The 20,187-nt window shown below is 37.1% G+C and overlaps 1 protein-coding gene across 2 annotated transcripts in view; it reads right to left on the bottom strand.

Moving 5' to 3' along the window:
* CBX1 (chromobox 1) overlaps positions 1–19,774 on the bottom strand; it is a 37,891-nt gene extending 18,117 nt beyond the window's left edge. For both annotated transcript variants that reach the window (XM_012548395.3, XM_003768333.4), the window contains exon 1: positions 19,522–19,774. The gene's annotated coding sequence lies outside the window, so the exon portion shown is untranslated. The remainder of the gene's footprint in view (positions 1–19,521) is intronic.
* Positions 19,775–20,187: the final 413 nt, after the last annotated feature.

Genomic DNA, 20,187 nt, shown 5'->3' with positions numbered 1-20,187 from the left:
AGAAAAATTAAAGGATCTCCTGAGAAAGGTTCCCACTAATCTTTATCAATATTCTATGAAAGGAACTATTAATGAAAAAATACAGGTAATATCAGAGCTTAAGTAAGTACCTTGATAATTCAAGCAGGATTTGTGATGGCCTTAAATAGGCACTGAAAAACAAAAAACATTTAAAAAAGGAAAATAACAACCTACCACCAACACCAACCTCCTAATAAGGCAGAATTTTCTAAGTAAAACACATAGCAAGTGAACGAACTCAACACCTGCCAAGAAAATGTCAATTTCAAAACAGAAATAAATAAAAGTGCAGTGATAAAAGGAGCTTGAACTCAACAGTAAATTTTATCAAAAGAGCACCTTATTTAGACCACCTTCCCTTACCCTTCAAATTGTTGGGAAATTAGAAAAATGAAATAACAATTGCTCTCAAGGCAGACAGTAAATTAATTATCATAACATGGATATTAATGAGACTATAGGGATTCATAATTGTTTTTGTGGTCCCCAAAATTAAACCACTTGGTGGCTAAAGCTGATAATGAATTATAAAAAAATTTCAATAGTATTTTATTTTTCCAAATACATGCAAAGATAATTTTCAACATTTACTTTTTGTAAAATTTTTCTCCCTTCCTCCCTTACCTTCCCCCTCCCCAAGACAGCCTACAATCTAATATTGGTTTAATATATGCAATTCTTTTAAAGGTATTTCCATATTTGTCATGTTGTACAAGAAAAATAAGATCAAAGGGGAAAAAAGCACGAGAGAAAAAAAACAAACAAAAAAGATGAAAATACTATGCTTTGAATTCACATTCAGTCTCCACAGTTCTCTCTTACATATGTATGACATTTTCTATCATATCTTACATATGTATGACATTTTCTATCATAAGTTTATTGGAATTGTCTTGAATTAATCACATTGTTGAGAAGAGCCAAATCCAAGATAGTTGTTCATCACACAATCTTGTTGTTATTGTGTACAATATTCTCTTGGTTCTACGTGATTTACTTAGCATCTAATAATGAATGTTTCAAAATGATGCTGGTCTTTTGCCAAGTCCAAGGCCCATTACTGAAATCTTCACAACAGGCAAAACTTCCAACAAGATAGAATTACATGCCAAACTTTTTTCTTTCTCTCACACACACACACGTGCACACACACACACACAATCTTACAGGTTTGTTCTTTTTGAGAGATTTAAAATTCAGCAATCATTGTATCATATTCTGATATATTCAGAAATGATGCCTCATAGAGAAGATAGATTGATCTCTCTTGGATATCAAAGAGCCCCATAAGATCTTGGGAAGCAGTTTATGTGCAGGGAAGTCCCACCTAGGTCTCCCTGAGAAACTCAAGTCTTTGCAGAAAGGCAAAGAAGAATTGCAAAAAGCTGTTTCGTTATGTCTCCAAGATCCTGGTAATTTGTTAGCATGGAAAATCAAATGCCAGCATTGAGTTCAATAAGAAGCTGTAAGTTATTTGGCACATCCAAGAAAATCAGTATAAAACCTCCTTAGGCAGTTCTGTAAGTATTATAGCAAATAATCAAGTGGATCTGTGGTATCATAGATTAAGTTGTTCCACTCAGAGATTTAATCAAAATCCTGTCATGTCCACTTATCCTGGTGGGTTACTACCCCTGTCTCCATGCAAAGAAAAAAATTAAATCTTTTTTTCCTATAGATCCTAACAAAAAGCAAAACAAATGTTTAATGGCCTTCTTCTCTGTAAGAATTTAATAGCTATGTTTCTTTGGCTCAAACTTGCCCCATAAAAATCTGGGGAGATAGTTGCTCAAGTATTATTTCCTCCATTTTAGAGATGAGAAAACTAAAGCTCAGAGAGTTTATTTGCCCAGATTACATAGCTGACACCAATCCAGTTCTTTCCATGTACCACATTTTCTCCCATGAATTTGGTTAGAAATTCAAGCCCAGATCTCTGTAACTGTAACCTACTATATAAGATTCATTCATAAATTCAACAATTCAAAGTTATGCAAGGCAATTAACTAGATGCTGAGATAAGAGGTATCAGAATAAAAGTAATCCTTAAGGAATTTAGGACCACATAATAGACATAAGAAAAAAGATTATCTACAACTTGAAGAACAGATAATGTTTCATAGAAAAGATGACTTCTGAGTTTGGCCTTTGAAGAATGGGTTTAAATAAGCAGATCTTGGGAATGGAATGGCTAGCACTGCAAGCATAAAGAATGGATAAGAGCAAGGGAATATAAACACAGAATCTGCTGAAAAACTGAGTAATCTAGTTTGAGTGAGGTGTCAAGTTCAGGGGGTTGTGGTAGGGAAGAAGTAATGTGAGATAATAAGGATTATAGGATTAGAAGTGGAATCCTTATGAAATCCTCATCTTACATAACAGCAAGAATAATCAAGAAGGAGAAGTGAAGAGGAGGAATAATATGTGCCAGGCACTGTGCTAAGCACTTTACAAACATTATTTCATGTTAAAGTACTGCAATTAAATAGCAGAATAAAGATTTAGATCCAGATAGTCTTCCTTTAGGAAGGCAAGTTAATGTCTGATTGATAAAAGTCCAGAGCTGTTCTTACACAATTGACAAAGTGATGAAAAGATCACATTTAAAAAAAAAAAAAAGGATGTCTAGTTGTTGGGGATAGTGCAGAGGGGATTATTTTTTCCATATTAAACTAAATGGACTTGGAGGTCTCCCCTCCAATTCTCAGATTCTGTGATGCTAATTAAACCTCAAGTATAAAAGTTCAAAAAAATTAAATAAAGAACAAGTCTAGATGGAATTTGAATTCTGTAGTCAAGGAGAAGTCATTGAAGTTTTGTAATAGTGGAATTGTTAATATTCAGACTAGCTTTATGGAAGTTCTCGGGATTAACTGAGTCTTTGGTCTTAGTGGAGAAGTGATGAAGGCAGGACAGCCACCAAAAGTGGAATGTCTCATTTTCAGTCCTTCTCAGTCCTTATATACCTTAGTACAATTATATCATTACAGCACACTGAATATGTGTGAAGTAAAGAACCATTACATCACCATACTAAGTACTAAGTATTTGTGTGAACTAGAGAACCATCATGTCATCAATTCCACTGAGTTAACACATTGTTTAAAATATACTTTGCCAGAATTCTGGCTCTCTACAGGAATGATCAAAGCTATGTATTTGAAAATTAGTCCACAATGATTTCGAAGAGGTCTGGAGAGACTTACATGAACTGATGTTAAGTGAAATGAGGAGAAGCAGGAGGTCATTGTACACAGCTACAATACTATATGATGATCAATTCTGATGGACGTGGCTCTTCAACAATGAGATGATTCAAAGTAGTTCTAATTGTTCAGTGATGAAGAAAGCCATCTACACCCAAAGAGAGGACTGTAGGAACTGAGTGTGGACCATAACATAGCATTCTGACTCTCTCTGTTGTTGTTTGCTGGTATTTGTTTTCTTTCCTAGTTTTTTTCCTTCTTAATCTGATTTTTCTTGTGCAGCAAGATAATTATATAAATATGTATACATATATTAGATTTAACATATATTTTAACATATTTAACATGTATTGGACAATCTGCCATCTGGGGAGGGGTGGAGGGAAGGAGGGAATAATTTGGAACAGAAGGCTTTGCAAGGGTCAATGTTGAAAAATTACCCATGCATATGTTTTGTAAATAAAAAGCTTTAATTAACAACAACAACAAAAAAGGTCCATAGTACATATTTATGTCAGTACTGGCACTCCAGAGGAGTGTGTGGAGGACCTATTGGAGCAGAAAGTGAAGACCAAATCTCTGAATCTTGTTCCAAGTTAATCAGAATTCTGTTAACCAAAAAAATCATATGGGCAGGTGGGCTCCATGGTCTGTGGGTATGGCCCACATGAAAGCTTAGGTCTCTCCTTTCACACAAAAGGCAGAATTAGGTACAATGTTTGGGAGCTATGTAAGGCCAAGTTCCATCTTGGAAAAATAAGGAAAGATCCTAACAATTATGGTTGTCCCAAGACTCAATAGACTGCCTGGTAAGGTAAAGAATTCCCTCTATCCTTAAAATTATCCAAGTACTACTTATACTCTTGTTCAGATATGGGTTAGACTAGATGACTTCTGAGGTTTTTTTTTTCTATTCTGGTAGACTGACGGTTGAGAGCAAGCTATGGCAACAACAAAGGGAAGCACAAGAGAAGTAGTAAGAACACAAATATTTCTCTTCAGGCCTCAAAACAAGACTGGGCATTGGAATGGAAACAGAAGAGATAAGAAATTGTAAATATCTTTTTTAATATAACAAGAAGGAGCATCAGCAGCGTTCCCTGGAGGAGCCCTTCCTCAGTCTGTCAATCCAGTCAATCAGTAAGTATTTTAATAAATTTTAAATAAAATATTATAAATGCTTCAATTAAATCATACAATGTTAGGCACTGTTCACAATCTAATAGAGGAGGCAACAAGCAAACATGCGCAAAAGGTATATAAGATAAATAGGAAATTATTAAAAGAAGGCATTAAATGTAAAGGGACTGAGAAAGACTTCTTGTGAGAAGGAGATTTTGGTTTGGTTTTAAAGGAAAAGAAGGAGAACATTCCAGACAAAGGGGGATAGCCAGAGAAAATGCTGGGAGCTGAAACATGGGAGTCTTTTTTCATGGAACAAGCAAGGAGCCAGTGTAACCAGATCATTCAGTGTTACTAGATATTCAAGAGATGTTGCAAAGGTGAAATCAAGAGGCCTTGACAACAAATCAGAGAAAAGGGATGAGACATAGTGAGGAGTCTAGGATGAAATATGGGTTGTAAATGTAGGATGAGAGAATGCACTTGATGGTTAACAATGGAGTTTGGATGGGGAGAATTTGGGAAGTTTAGATATGGACTTGTTAAGTTTAAGATGTTTACATGTTTACAATTTGCTATGTCTGAAAGGCAGTTGGAGATGCAAAACTAGAAGTCAGCAGAGAAGTTAGAACTGAAGAGGTAGGTTTGAAAATCATCAGCACAGAGATGATAATTAAAACTAAGAGAGCTTATGAGATCACCAAGTGAAATATTGTAGAGAAAAAAGAAGAGGGCCCAGGACTGAACTGAAAGGGACAATGATGGTTAGTAGTTATAACCAGGATGAGAATCCCACAAAAAAGACTGAGAAAGTCTCACAGACAGAAAGAAAACCATAGATAATGGTGTCCCCAAAACTAGAAAACAAAGGATCAAGGAGAAGAGATTGTGAAGAAATATTAGGACTCAGAAAAGGCCAATGGATATAGAAATTTGGCACTGATAACATTATAAAGAAGAGTTTTTTGATGAGCAAATGACTTCAGAAATGCCTAGAAAGACTTAGATGAATTGATGTTGAGTGAATCAACCAGAAGAATCAAGAGAACACTGTACTCAGTAACAAGATTATGTAATGATTAACTGTGATGGATTTGGCTCTTTTCAACAATGAGGTGATTCAAGGCAATAGACTTGATGGAAAATGCCATCTGGATCCAGAGAGAGAACTATGGAGACCGAATGTGGATAAAAGCATAGTATTTTCACCTTTTTTTTTTTGGTGGCAAAAAAAAAAAAAATGAAGTTAAGTAAAAAAAAAAAAAAAAAAAAAAAGGAAAAGAACCCACACGTGCAAAAATGTTTGTAGCAGTCCTTTTTGGTAGTGGATGCTCATCAGTTGGGGAATGGTCAAATAAGTTATGGTATATGAATGTAATGGACTATTATTGTTCTGTAAGAAATGACAAGCAGGCTGATTTCAGAAAGTCCTGGAGAGCCTTACATGAACTGATGCTAAGTAAAGTGAGTAGAACCAAGAGAATATTGTACCCAACAAGATTATGTGATGATCAATTGTCATGGACGTGGCTCTTTTTCAACAATGAGGTGATTTGGGGCAATTCCAATAGCCTGTGAGGGAGAGAGCCATGTGTACCCAGAGAGAGGACTATAGACTGAATGTGTATCACAACATAGTGTTTCACCTTTATTATTATTGTTGTTTGCTGTTTTTGTCTTTTCCCATTTCTTTCCCCTTTTGATCTGATTTTTCTTGTGCAGCATGATAAATGTAGAAATATGTTTAAAAGAACTGCTTATGTTTAACCTATATTGGTTTACTTGTCTAGGCAGAGGTAGAAAAATCTGGAACGCAGTTTTGCAAGGGTGAATGTCAAAAGCTATCTTTGCATATATGCTGAAAAATAAACTATTATTACAAAAAATAAATGTCAGTGGCTTATCTCTTGGATAAAATATAAAATTTATTTTTTGGCTTTTAAAGAACTGATTATTTTCTTTCCTGTCACTTTATACTGCTTACCTTCTGCATTATATGGTCCAGTCAAATCCACCTTTTCTCATTTTTCACACAAGTCACTCCATTTCTTGGTTTATGTCTTTTACGCCCTTTCTCCTCACCTCCACTTCATAGTATCCTTCTCTTCTTTTATGTCACAGCTTAAGCATGGCCTTCTACACCAAGATCTTTCTGATATCCCAAATGCTCCCCTCTACTACTTTTATTTATATAATAGTCTCCCGCAGAGAATGTGAACTTCTTAAAAGTAGGTATTGTTTCATCTTTGTATCTGTAGCTCTTGATTGGCCTAACAAAGATAGATGCTCAGCAAATGCTTGAGTATTTCAGAAAAGCAAAATACATAAGTTTACAAGAAAAGTGCAAAGTGCTATATGAATTGCAAAGGGACTCACTGGAAAATAAGGGAAAGCTTAAAAAGAGATATATGATGGGTCAGCTAGATGGCACAGTGGATAGAGCACCAGCCTTGAAATCAGGAGGACCTGAGTTCAAATCTGTCCTCAGACATTTAATACTTCCTAGCTGTGTGACTCTGGGCAAGCATCAGAGTTAAAAAAAAAAAAAAAAATTAAAAAGGCATCTGAATTGGGTTTAAAGATTAAAGAATAATTCAAAATCTATCTGCTGTAAAAAGAGGTGGTAGAGTTATATATGTCCAAAAGGCCATCAAACTGTGCATACCCTTTGATCCAGAACTGTCTCTACTTGTGATGGAAACAGTCATCCAGATCTAGAGAGAGAACCATAGAGACTGAATGTGGATCAAAGCACAGTATTTCTGAAGGAATGTAGCTTCTAGGGGAAACCTGTCAGTGATTCTAAATCTTTTGCTTTTATAATCTATAATCCCAAGGTCTCCCTTTCTTCCCCTCCCCCCCCAATCTTGGAGTACTATTGATCTGGCAACCTGTCTGTCAATAATTGTAAAAGTCTTCTGGCCTAGGAATATAATATTTCTGCCCTTAGACTTTAGGGAAGATATAGTAATGATCCTGAGACTCTCTAACCTTAGAATAATTCTAGATCTGCTGGTCAGAGATAACTAAATTTCTGTGACCACTCCTCAGTTCTACCTGTAGGCCATAAAATCCTAGCATATTTTATTAGACATGAAGAACTAGATAAATGTGCCTCAGTGCTTCCCATTCTTTGCTAAATTCATTTGGAATTCAGCCTGCTTCAATATCCATTACAATTACAATAAACTTTGTACCTTGACTTGGATATGGGTTCAAGCCTGCAAATACTTTAGAGACACTCCAGTACAGTCTGTGACTCCCAACCTTTTGGGGTCCCTTTCCAACCTCAACACTTTCACCTTTTTTTATTGTTGTTTGCTTGATTTTTTTTTCTTTCTCACTTATTTTTCTTTTTGATCTGATTTTTCTTGCGTAGTATGATAAATGTGGAAATCTATTTAGAAGGAGTGCATATGTTTAATCTACATAAAATTACTTGTTGTCCAGGGGAATAGAGTAGGAAGAAGGAAGGGAGAAAAATTCGAAACACAAGGTTTTGCAAAGGTGAATTTTGAAAATAATCTTGGTATGTATTTTGAAAAATAAAAAGCTATTTAAAAAAAAAGCATTGTTATATGGAATGCTCTTTAGAAGATATAGCACTGGGAGAAATTTAGGTGATATAAAAACAGCACATTATCAACAAAAACCTTAAAAATCAAGTGCATCTGTTGGTAGAGTTGTAAATGGATTCAACTATTTAAGAGCAATTCAGAACTATGCCCAAATGGCTATAAAGCCATGCATACCTTGTGATCTAGCAATATCACTACTAGGTCTGAATCCCAAAGGAGATAAAAAAGAAAAGGACCCATATGTACAAAAAAAATATATATATAGCAACTCTTTTCTGGGGGCAAAGAACTGGAAATTGAAGGGATGCTCATCACCTGGGGAATGCCTAAATAAATGTGGTAATAATTACGATAGAATATTATTGTGCTGTTAGAAATGATGAGCAGGATGCTCTCAGAAAAACCTGCAAAGATTTACATGAGCTGATGAAAAGGAAAATGTACTGAGTACAAAGTAACAGTAATATTTTAAGATGATCAGTTGTGAATGATGTAACATTCTCAGCAATACAATGATTCAAGAGAACTCTGAAGGACTTATGAAAAAAGAGAACCAATGATATCCGAATGCAGATTGAAGCAGACTTTTTTCTTTTTTTTCTTTTTTTTTTTGAGGTTTTCTTTTTGGTCTATTTTCTTTCACAGTACTGATCATTATAGAAATTTTTTGCATGACAGCACACGTGCGCGTGCGCGCAAACACACACACACACATTCACACACCCCCTATTTTTGCCTGTATTTGTATTTTTTGCTTGTATCCTCAATGAGGGGAAATGGGGAGAGAAAAAGGAAAAGAATCTGGAACTCAAAAGTTTGAAAAAAAAGTTAGAAATTATTTTTTCATGTAAGTGGGGAAAAATACTAAATAAAAACAGATGTTTGTTTATGATGGTGATCTTTCTCCATCATCTTGTGGTTAGGACTTTGGGGGAGGCAAAGCAAAACAAAACAAACTGTGTATTCTGTAGAGAAAGACAACAAACTAACACATTTATAAAGTTACTTAAGGATAATGTTTAGAGTAAGAAGTGGAGTATGAACTCTGAAAGAATTTAAATGAGAAAAAGTAAATAGGAAGAATGGAATCATCTCAGATTTGGATGAAATTTCACCTAGGTCTAGAGAGTAGATAGGTCCCCTTTGCAACTGAAATAAACTGAGGCAATCAAGTCCAAACATAATTAATTTATTAGCAATTCCCAAAAGATGCCATGTTGGGTTTTATAGGAATCTTTTATATCAATAAAGAGGAACAAAAAAGAAATCAAAAGGGAACCCATTCAGGGAATTCAGAGAACCATATTGATTTTAATAAGCAGCTAATGATTTTGATTATATTAAGTCAAAAAGTTTTTGTGCAAACGAAACTAATGCAGACAAGGTTAAAAGGAAAGAAATATATTGGTTAAACATTTTTACATTTAAGAGTTCTGATAAAGGCCTCATTTTAAAAATAGAGAATTGACTCAAATTTATAAGAATTCAAGCCATTCTCCAATTGATAATCAAAGGCTATGGTGAAGAAATTGAAACCATTTCTAGGTATATGAAAAGGTGCTCTAAATCACTATTGATCAGAGAAATGAAAATTAAGACAATTCTGAGGTACCATTATACACTCTCAGATTAGCTAAAATGACAGGAAAAGATAATGAAGAATATTGAAGGGTGTGGGGAGCCGGCACTAATCTACAGCCACATAAGGCCAACCTTGAATAGGTTGAATCTCCTAATCACATCATACCAAAGACTTCCCGAATAGGAATCTCCTAATCACATCCTAACTTTGAATAGGCAGATATCTAGGCATCCCCTAATCACATCATAGAGCTTCCAGCCAACAGAAACATCTGAGCAGCTCATCCTTGGGCAGGATACTAACCCTTTGTCTAGGACCCTCACCCTGTACTGTGTTTGAATAACCCTGCCTTCTTTCCTACTGCTATATATATCTGTACTATTGCACCCATTAAAATGAGGCTTGATCAGATGGATTTGCCTTGCCTCCATTTTGCGTGTCCCCTCTCTCTTGCCCTTATCTCTTTTCTTTCAGGGTCCACACACTCTGCCTCGCGGGCCGAGGCAGGAGGGGATGTGGGAAAACTGGGACACATACATTGTTGGTGGAATTGTGAACCAATCCAACCTATTCTGGAGAACAATTTGGAACTGTGCCCAAAGGGCTATAAAACTGCATATCCTCTGATCCAGCAGTGTTTCTACCGGTCATAAAGGATCACAAAGGAGAGAAAAGGACTTACACGTGTAAAAATGTGGCAGTCCTTTTTGTAATGGCAAGAAACTGGAAACTAAGTGGATGCCCATTAGTTGAAGAATGGCTTACCAATTATGATATATGAAACAAGTTATGGTATATGAATGATACAGAATATTATTATTCTATAAGAAATGATCAGGAGGATGTTTCAGAGGCCTGGAGAAACTTACGTGAACTGATGCTAAGTGAAATGAGCAGAACCAGATCATTGTACACAGCAACAGCAAGATTATACAATGATCAATTCTGATGGACTTGGCTCTTTCAACAATAAGATGATTCAGGCCAGTTCCAATGATCTTGTTTGTGATGAAGAGAACCATCAAATCTAGAGAGGACTGTGGGAACCAAGTTTAGATCACAACATAGTATTTTCACTTCTTTTGTTATTTCCTTGAATTTTATTTTCTTTCTTATTTCTTTTCCCTTTTTAATCTGCTTTTTCTTGTGCAACAAGATAATTGTATAAATATGTAGACCTATATTGGATTTATATATATTTTGACCATGTTTAACATATATTAAGTTATTTTCTTTCTAGGGGAGGGGAAAGGGAAAATGAGAGGGGAAATTAGAACACAAGGTTTTACAAGGGTCAATGTTGAAAAATTATCCTTGCTTATGTTTTGAAAATAAAATGCTTCAATAAAAAAAAAAAGGCAAGTAGAGTGAATTGGGGGAGTGGCAGTATTTAAGCAGTGAACACCTCTTCTGTCCTATGGATTAGAATTTACAAAGATTAGGACAAGTGGAATGCTTGACATCATGGCATATAAGAGGACTGGTCAGGACTAGTTGAAAAGAACTTAGCTCATCAGCTTATTTCTGCAAGAGCTCAAGAGCTCAGCTTTGCAGAAATAGGGAAATTACCTACAACCAAGGTCCTACTGTCCTTCACACTTCCATTTCCCCACTACTAAAAAAAACTTATCCTAGTACTGATGTGGGAAAGATTCCTATCTTTGATTCCCAAACCCCTCTAGTTAACTGTAATTACCCTTTGACTCACAAATCCTGGTCCCTTTGAATTCCAATAGAAGATCCGGACCTGTCCCAGCCCCACCCGGATCTGAGCCAACTTTGGGGCTACCCAAAAGCCCCTCGAGCTAAATCTCCCATTATAAAAGGGAGATACTGGGACCCCCTCTTGGTAGAAATTCCAAACATGCTAGCCATGTGAGGACCCTCTGTCTACTGGACCCTCTGTTGCGTGCCCTTCTTATCTCTACCTTCACCTATACTTTAACTTACCCAATAACAAACCTCTTTTATCAATCTAGCTCTGGGACCAATAAATGCTTTTCTTGGGGACTCGCACCGATACTAGACCTCATTTACCACCGAATCCAAGGAGGCTGCAGGGGTGCTCTGTTTGACTCCCTGCATCCCAAACCTGCCACTAGACCTCAACTAAACCCTAATTTCATTTAGGTACCCCAAATCTAGACCTCAACAGTATGTCAATGTTCTCTTAATTGCCATTTTTTTTTTATTAGCAAGACACGTGCATTTTTTGTTTTTCTTTCCAAGTTTTTTACCTTCTGAATCCAATTCTTCCTGTGCAACAAGAGAACTGTTCGATTCTGCACACATATATTGTATCTAGGATATACTATAACATTTAACATGTATAAGACTGCTTGCCATCTAGGGGAGGGAGTGGAGGAAGGGAAGGGAAAAGTCAGAACAGAAGTGAGTGCAAGTGATGTAAAAAATTACCCAGGCATATGTTCTGTCAATAAAAAGTTATTTTAAAAAATGATCTCTAAAGAAAAAAAAAAAAAAAACCAAGATATATGCATAGGTAATTTTTCAGCATCGACAATTGCAAAACCTTTTGTTCCAATTTTCCCCCTCTTCCCCTCCCCCTCCCCCAGATAGCAGGTTGACCAATACATGTTAAATCCGTTAAAAGTATATTAACTTGCCAAATTTAATGACTTTCTTCTAACCTCCTTAAAATCTCTACAGCTTTGGACACTGTTGATCACCTTCTATGGATACTCTCCCCTTTTCTGAGTTTTCATGACATTGCTTTCTCCTGACCCATCTGATACTATTTAGTATCTTTTGTGGGAGCTTTATTTAGGGAAACACCCAGAAACTACAGCTACTGCTCAAGAATGTGCTAAGTCTTCTCTCTCTATGCCGAGGATCCTTAAACCTCTCCCCAAAAGGTCTATAAATAGATTTTAAAAGATGGGTCCATTAACTTGGTTGGGGGAAAAAAAAGTTACATATTTTAACCTTTAGCTGTAATTTAGTATTTCCTTCAATTATGAAAAAACATCAATATATTATTCTGAGAGAGGATCTTTAGGACCAAAAGGGTCTATGACACAAAAAAGTTTAAGAATCCCTTCTATACTATATAACTTGGTGGTCTTATAGTTCCCAAGACCACAATTATCATCTCTATGCAAATGATTTCCAGATCTATAAATCCAGGCCTAACTTTTCTCCTGAGATCCAGTTTCATAACATCCACTTCTGCCTCTTACACCTCTCAAATTTGATGTTAAGCTCATTATCTTTCTCCCAAAAATTCTTCTCTCTTCCAAATTTCTCTATTGCTGTCAAAGGCACAATTCTCCTAGTTATTCTGACTTCCACTTTACTATAATATTCAACTACTCACTTGTACCCATCTCATGCATCCAGTTCTGTTACCAAGTTTTATTTCTACCTTCACAATATCTCTTAATTAAGGATCTCAACACTTCACACCAGGATCACTGCAATAGCTTCTCTAAGCTTTGCTCATTAAACTCCAGTGTATTCCATTACTTCTAAGATCAAACATGCCATTTTCTGTTAAGCTTTTAAAACCCTTTGCAATCTGGACCTTCCTTACTCTTTATAGGGCACTTTATTTCCCCCTATATAATCTATGATCCAATGGTCCTGGGTTTCTTGCTATTTCTTGCACACAGCCTTCCATCTTCTGCATCTGAGTTTTTGAACTAGGTGATATAGTCCTGAAACAATCTCTCTCACCTCTGTCTTTGAATTCACTTCAAGACTTCAAATTCTGCTATCTGCTGGAGGCATTTTTCTGTGGCAGAATGAGCCCCAACCCTGACCAGACCCTGTCCCCAGAGCTCTCCCCTCCCAACACTCTACCCCTTTCTTCATTTAGCAAAAAAGTTCCATTTTAAATTTCATATATTTTAAGTTATTTTGGTTATGTTGAATCACCCATTAGAATTTGAGCTCTTTGAGGATAAGGATTGTATTTTGGACTTTATATTCCCTAGGGTTTAGCATGGTTCCTCACACATAATAAGAGCTTAATTCATGCTTGTTGGTCACTGATAACATCTTTAATAAGTGAATGAAAGGGAATTACACAATTGAAGCTGAGGGCTTCTATGTAAAGAATGTCAAGATTAGAAATATTACTTGGGTCCAGAAAGAGTTAAGGATTTGAATTTTACTCAGTAGGCAATAGGAATATTAGGTGGGCATAAGGAATCTTTAAAAAAAAACACTCATATTAACTAAATTAACTCTTAGGAAGATCAACAAGATGTATTTGAATAATTAAACCAATGGTAAAAAAGGAAAATTGATGTCTTGTCAAAAGCACTACGGAACTATTATTAAAAGGCAAGTGAAACCTAATCATAACAGCAGAGATGTCAAATATACAAGTCAGCAACATTCCCAAATGTGGCCCTAATGAGAGTAAATATAATTGGGAAATGGTTCCATATCTGAGTTTGACATCACTAATATATGGCATCTTCTGATAATTCAAAAGTTCCTTTTGTCTTTTCCTCAAGTTATGGCTTTATTGGTGAAAGTAATGTTTTCAGATGAAAAACCTGATAGTGGAGAAAAAAATGCCATAAATTCACATAATGAGGCCTATAAGTAACCCATGCTAGGCTCTTCTGTGGGATCCTTCATAAACCATATCTGAGAAGTGTCAATGGTTTTTCATTTTGGTAAGTAACCCATGTAGACAGAACCACTATAAGTTGAGTCAGTATTACTCCCAAAGTAGATATAGAACTTGCAATATCTGGACTAGCTTTTGGGAAGATCTCTGGACAGGCGTTGGTCTTAGGTGGAGAAGTGATGAAGGCAGGAAAGCCACCCTGAGGATGGTTGATAATGGTCAAGGATGGAGTCTGGAGTCTGGGATCAAGCTCGAGCACACACATCTCCAGTCCTCTCAGCCCTTAAATACCCTAGTATGATTATATCACTACAACACATTGAGCCAACTGTAGAACTATTACATCACCATATCACACTGAGTATATGCTAACTAGAGTGATTACATCATTACATCAAACTAGAGTGATTATATGATTATATTACATTAAGTATATGTGAATTAGAGAACCATTATCTCATCAATCACACTGAGTAAACATTCTGCTTTAAATATCCTTGTTTCAAGTATACCTTTCCCAGAGTTCCCCACTATTTGTGGTTCTCTACAGAACCAACTCTACAGAAGCAAAGCTTACCCAGTTATAGGGTCCTTCTCTTAAAAGCCTTTTAAGGAAAGGAAAAAAAAAGTCAAACCTAGAATTAACTCAGAGTTCAGAAAATGTCCAAGTTTGGAAGCATACAAAGATAAAAATCTCCCTCCTTGAAAGTCCAAATAACTAGCAACAACTCTCAATTCAATACAGGTTTGTATAAAAAAAGAAAGGAAAAAGAAATGTTTCTCAGATACTGTATCACAGGACCATAAATTTTGAAGAGTAAGAAACCATGATGTTTCTTGAGTTTCACTTTATTGATACACTTGCGGTTAAGTGATTTGTCCAAAGATCACATCAATACTAAGCAGCAAAGAAGAGATTTAAATATAAGGTCTAGTGAAAATATTGTGGAATTTGGAATTTTAAAATCTGGGTTCAAATCCCTGCTTCTGCTACTTTCTATTATGTCAACTTCTTACTAATACAGATACTTAAAAGATCAAGAACCTGGAGTTTATTTTGGCTCCTAAAAAAGCACATTTAAGATGTAAAAACTGCTGGGAAAAGTGTAAAACAGTTGGACAAAAACTGGGTTTAGACCAATAATCTTAAACTATATAGCAGGATAACTAACCCTAAATAGGAAATGAGATCTGAATAATAAAAGTCCTAAGAAGAAATTGACCAAACAAGGGGGTGGGAACACAAAAGATAAATGGTTAATTTTGATTACATCAAATTGAAAAGGTTTTGAAGGAATAATGCAATAGAGTAAGGAAACTGTCACTTAGAGACAAAAATCTTTGCTTCAAATATCTGTGATAAGGAAGGGCCAGATGCCTCCTAAGATTCACGGGGAATTATTATGAATATATAAGATAAAGAAAACATTTTCTCAATAGATGACAAATACAGTTTTCATAAGTATGTCAGATTATTAATAATCATATGAAAGATGGCTCCAAATTACTAAAAATTAGAGAAATGCAAATCAAAAGAGCTTAGGTTTCCCCACCAGGCACCAAATTGGCAAAGATGATGTTAGAAAGACTGCAAAACACAGGAACGCCAATACACTGTTGATGGAACTATAATTTGGTACAACCATTCTGAAAATCAATTTGAAATTATGCCAAGTGACTAAAGTGTCTATACTCAATGACCAGAAATCCCATTTTTAGGAATAGGAAGGAGAGAGGTTAAAGACAAAAGGTCTCTCATACTCCAAAACACATTCATGTCAGTATTTTCTAGGGTAGCCAAGAACAGGGAGAAAAATTAACAAACCAAATGGGAAAAAGCTAAAAATATTGATGTATTAATTCAATCCGATCCCACTATGCCCTGAGAAATGGAAAACATTAGTAATTCAGAGAAGTGCAGAAAGACAACATTAACTGAAAAATGAAAAAAAAATGTCTCTTACTGCTTATTGCATATATTATGACTATTAGTTTTGCTGAACTGTTTTGTACCTTTTTTCAATCCTTTGTTACAAGTGACAGTTTCCTCATCTGTAAAAAGAATTGGGAGAAGGAAATGACAAACCACTCCTCTATCCTTGCCAAGAAAACCCCAAATGGGGTCACAAAATGTCAGACAAAACTGAAACAAGTGAACAAATACCATACCACTTCAGAATAAATGATTTATAGGAATTTTATCAATTGCCAGAGTCAAGATTGCTCAAAAGCTCTGGCAGCTTCCTTTGGGTTAAAACTCAAATTCTATTTGACATATAAAGTCTTTCACATTATTTGTCTTTACCTTATTTTTACATTAGAGTGAAACTTGCCTACTAAGACATTCCATCTTAAGTCTGCGTCGGGAAGTCTATTTCTATCTCACCTCTTCCTCTTAGAAGCTCTACTTTCCTTCAGAGCTGATCTTTAAGTGTCTCGTACCTGAAGCTTTTTGGTGATCCTCCAGCTAGGAGAGCTCCAATCTCCAAAAACTTTTTCTTTGTATACTCAATACTGGCATAATGCCTAGAACATAACAGGTGATAAATAAATGCTCATAGCTAGGGAAAAAAACTATACCTACTATCCTTATGATTATGTCCTTTGGAAAATGACATTAAAATGTCAATCCTCCTTTCAAAGTGTACTTAAGTTCTCTCATTTAAAAACTTCCTTTCTAATAGACTATTGGTATATTTCAATAGGAGTTAGAAAAATTAAGATATCTAATAAGTTCTCTCATTTAAAAACTTCCTTTCTAATAGACTATTGGTATATTTCAATAGGAGTTAGAAAAATTAAGATATCTAATAATCATATATACAAAGAAACAGTAAGCACATATCTTTTCTAATCAAGAAATTGACAATGGGTTGTAGCACTATGCTCTTTAAAAAACAATTTGAAATATATAAGCTATTGGAAATAAAAAAATGTATTCAGAAGAGAAAAAAAAGCAAAACGGATGAAGATTTTCCAAAACCCAGAGGCTTTCTTTAACTATATTATCTTCCATATAAAAAACTCTGGGAGGATCACAGCATAAAGGATTTCTTGCTTCTATTCACCTTTGGACCTTTCAGTCACTCACCTACCTAATAATTGAAACGACCCTTTGTTAGGGTAAATGGTGAAAAGAACTGGCTGAAATGGTTGTCTTTGGGGCAGCTAGGTGGTGCAGTGAATAGAGCACCAGCCCTGAAGTCAGGAAGACCTGAGTTTAAATCTGTTCTCAGACACATAATACTTCCTGGATGTGTGACCCTGGGCAAGTCGCTTAATCCCAATTGCCTCAGCAAAACAAACAAACAAAAGAAATGGTTGTCCTTTAGGTCTTTTCATAAATCGACGAGCATTTATTCAGTCCCCTGCAGAGAAAAAAGTAGGAAAAGACTCTTGTAGTAAGGTTTAAACTGAGCTTTGAAGGAATCTAGGGATTCTAGCTTGGCTCAGGTGAGGAGAGGCTGAATTCCAGGCATGGGGAAATAGCCCAAGTAAAGCCACACAAACAGGAAGTCTTCAGCCTAACATAGTAATGGGTACATAAAAGCTCTTACAAAACAATCTTCTGGGTAGTGTAGAAAGAGGTGAAAGTTGCTGCATTTAAATAACTCAAAGGGTGCTTTCTCACACTTCAGATACCCTGAATTTGGCACCCAAGAAGCACTTTACAAAAGATCAAAAAGAAAAGGCATCCTCTTACACACTTTCACAAGCAATCCTTTCCAAAGGAAGCAATTACAAAAGTTAAACTCAGTCACCACCAAGCATCAAGAGCCAAAATTTGTTAGACGCAAGGCTGGACGAAGAAGTAAAATTTAAAGCTGATCCATAAAACCAACAACCAAACCTGGAAGGTAAGAACCAGGTAAACAAACACCTAGGCTTTCCCACCAACTACAAAGCACTTAATCTTTAGGTTCCCTTTCAGCACTAAACCTAAATTAAAAGAACTGAGGAATGCCAGCCCACAGCCTACGGAGGGAGAGAAAGCAAGAGGTCTTCCCACAAACTTCTGTCGATTACAAAACTGAGACTGAAAAAAGATTAAGGGACTTGCCTAGGATCAACCAGCTAGTAAATGTCTAAGATGGGATTCAAAGCCTTTCTCACTCCCGAGTCTAACCAAAATTTGAGCACGAGTTTGATGCCACAATACTTTGTGGAAAATAATCTATTACAGGGTGGGGGTGGGGAAGAAACATAGTGAAATGAAATTAATTAAAAGTTAATTTCATTTTCCTATTGCAATCGTCTTGGAAACAATCCTTCATATGTAACATGAATGATATTTTATTTCGAAATCTTATTACTTGCTAATATTAAGTATGCCAAGCAAGAGAACTTTGGCTTCTCAAGTTTTTGTCTTCTTTATGTTGTCAGTCAATAACCATTTATGAAGCTTCTACTACGAGTCAGGCAATGTACTATAAGCACAAAGACAGAAGGAAAATCCTTGCCCTCATAGAGTTCACAGTCTAATCGGGGAAACAACATGCATACTTACGTCACGTCAACAAACATTTATTAAATGTCTTTCACATGCCAGGCATTGTGCAAAACTACAAAAGTACCTGCTTTCGAGGAACTCGCAAGAGGTAAACAAGGTGCAAACTGTGTACAAACAAGCTACAGACAACTTACGTCACGTCAACAAACATTTATTAAATGTCTTTCACATGCCAGGCATTGTGCAAAACTACAAAAGTACCTGCTTTCGAGGAACTCGCAAGAGGTAAACAAGGTGCAAACTGTGTACAAACAAGCTACAGACAACTTCAACTGGAGATAATCTACAGACGTTAGGCAGAGGTGGAGAATTGAACCTTATTCAACCTAGTTTTCTTCTTAAATGCAATTTTAAACTTGCATTGGCTACAAAAATTCAGAAGCTGAGTACTATGTTGCTCCCCAATTCAGCAGAAAGGCGTTCCCGCCCCCTTTCTTTTACAGAATAGCAGGCAAAAACAATACAGGCTAAAGTAGCTTAAGCTCAGCCCCTCCCCGCAAAGCATCGGGGACACATTTCTTCTCTCTCGCGGGTCCTCGGACCCCCTAGCAAATAGTTCTTGCAAAACACCCCTCGCTCACAGCTGCCCCCACGTGCGGGGGGCCCGACCGCCACACCAGCAGTTTCCAACGCGGGATTCGCCCTCACCGCGCGCGCTCCACGAGCCCCGCCCCCTCCCGGGGTCCGCGCGCGGGAATGGATTGAGGGCAGGGGGAGCAGTGGGGGAGGGGGTCGCGGGGTGTCTCCCGCGCTCCGGGCTCCTAACGGCTCTATCCCCATCGGCCCAGCGCCTTCCCCGCCCCCTGCCGCTCTGCAGACCCCCATCCCAACGTGTCACCAGTCACATACTCTCGTATACACACAGACAGACACATATACACACACCCCTCCCTCCTTACCTCAGAGCAGCGTCGACTCAACCCGGGGGGAATCGGTGTCGCGCCGCTAGCGCGTCGCAGAAGGCTGGAGACGGCGAAGAGGAAGGTGAGCTGTCTAAGCCAAGAGGAGCTGCGGTCGCGTCCAGAGCCTGGTGCCCCTCCTTACCTCAGCTAGGCTAAGCGAAGCTCCCCCGGGCCCAGCCAATCGTCCCAGCTCCGCGGAACAAAAGAGCCCCGGACTCGGCTCTGCCCGCCGCGCGCAATGCGCAGGCGCCGCGACCCAACGCGAAGCAATGTGGAACTTGAAGTCCTGCCCAGACTACAACCCCCAGAGTACAGCGAGGGAAGGAACGTGGTGACGTCACCTGACGAAACTACAAACTCAGGGTAGCTGCTCCAGGGACTAGTGGTGTCTGATTGGATTGTGGCACGTGTAATCAACCCATCTAGCAACAAGCATTTATTAAGCGTCTAGAGACCGGTCACGTTGCTAGGGATACCGAGAGGCGAATGAAACAGTCCCTACCCTCACCACGGCCTAGATACAGAAGCACACTCTAAATATGCCTTTGGGCCAGGCTTGTGAATTTAAACGTCTTGGCAATTCTCTGTAATTTCTAAATTAAGGTTTATATTAATTACAATACTTATTATAAATTAAAGAGATGTTATACTATTTATTATAAA

This window comes from Sarcophilus harrisii, chromosome 4 (genome assembly GCF_902635505.1).
Source record: "Sarcophilus harrisii chromosome 4, mSarHar1.11, whole genome shotgun sequence".
Taxonomy (NCBI): domain Eukaryota; kingdom Metazoa; phylum Chordata; class Mammalia; order Dasyuromorphia; family Dasyuridae; genus Sarcophilus; species Sarcophilus harrisii.
This window is presented reverse-complemented; position numbering and strand designations above follow the sequence as displayed.